This window comes from Lissotriton helveticus, chromosome 5_1 (genome assembly GCF_964261635.1).
Source record: "Lissotriton helveticus chromosome 5_1, aLisHel1.1, whole genome shotgun sequence".
Taxonomy (NCBI): domain Eukaryota; kingdom Metazoa; phylum Chordata; class Amphibia; order Caudata; family Salamandridae; genus Lissotriton; species Lissotriton helveticus.
In genome coordinates, this window is record NC_136065.1 from 1649001738 (window position 1) to 1649003039 (window position 1302).

The 1302-nt window shown below is 53.8% G+C and overlaps 1 non-coding gene across 1 annotated transcript; it reads left to right on the forward strand.

The window, feature by feature from the left end:
- Window positions 1-571: 571 nt before the first annotated feature.
- Window positions 572-653, forward strand: TRNAS-GCU (transfer RNA serine (anticodon GCU)). Its single transcript has one exon. It is a non-coding gene; the product is annotated as a tRNA-Ser (tRNA).
- Window positions 654-1302: the final 649 nt, after the last annotated feature.

Below are 1302 nucleotides of genomic sequence, written 5' to 3' on the forward strand. Positions count from 1 at the left end.
TCTCTGGGATGCTCGAGGGTTACTACGCGCTCTACAAAAACCTTAAATAAAAAAATCTCCAGATTCCGGAGTCAGCCGCCCTAGCCGCGGCGCCAGCTATTTCCCAGAGTCACCTGGTGCTGGGCTAATCTGCCGCCGGTGCCGGGGATCGAACCGTGATCTCCAGATTCCGGAGTCAGCCTCCCTAGCCGCGGCGCCAGCTATTTCCCAGAGTCACGTGGTGCTGGGCTAATCTGCGGCCGGTGCCGGGGATCGAACCCTGATCTCTGGGATGCTCGAGGGTTACTACGCGCTCTACAAAAACCTTAAATAAAAAAATCTCCAGATTCCGGAGTCAGCCGCCCTAGCCGCGGCGCCAGCTATTTCCCAGAGTCACCTGGTGCTGGGCTAATCTGCCGCCGGTGCCGGGGATCGAACCGTGATCCCCAGATGGGGATATCCCAAAAATCTGGCATGGATACGGCCCGCCAGGACTGGTTTGGGCACCCCTGGTCTAGGAGAAACTTATGATTATTTGTAATTAGCACATCGTAAGAATTTCCTAAAAAATGAAACATAGTCACCTAAGGCAGACGAGGTGGCCGAGTGGTTAAGGCGATGGACTGCTAATCCATTGTGCTCTGCACGCGTGGGTTCGAATCCCACCTTCGTCGGAACGCCATCAGACACTCTTTTGAAGGTGGGCATGTCTCTTAGTACAATTACACTCTCTTTCAAGACACAGCCATAATCCACTAGAAGGGCCCAACTGACTATTCCATTTTGGCAATTATGTCAAATTAAGGGGTTTTGTGCTTAATTTAAATTAGATCTTTCATGAAGTGTCCAGAGGATTGCCTTTCCCTCACTCCTGGCCTTCTAACTAACCCTGGTCGTAGTGGGCGTAGTGGGGCTCCGCGGAGCTACGCGGAGTGGGCGAGAAGCTACGCCCACTCCCGCACTCCGCGTAGCCCCACTACGCACCTCCCTCCCGCTCTCCCCTACATACATTATTTAAGCAACTACCCTTAATAAAACAATTTTAAAGCACTTACCGTGTCCGGGGCTCGTCCGGGGCTCCCTCTTGGAATAGCGTCGTCCTGGATACCAATGCGCATGCGCGGGCGGCCGCGCATGCGCATTTCTCCCGAGAAATGCGCATGCGCGGGAGGCCGCGCATGCGCATTGGTATCCAGGAAGGGACGCTATTCCAAGAGGGAGCCCCGGAAGAGCCCCGGACATGGTAAGTGCTTTAAAAATTGTTTTATTAAGGTTAGTTGCTTAAATAATGTATGTAGGGAAGGGCGGGAGGGAGGCGGGTGG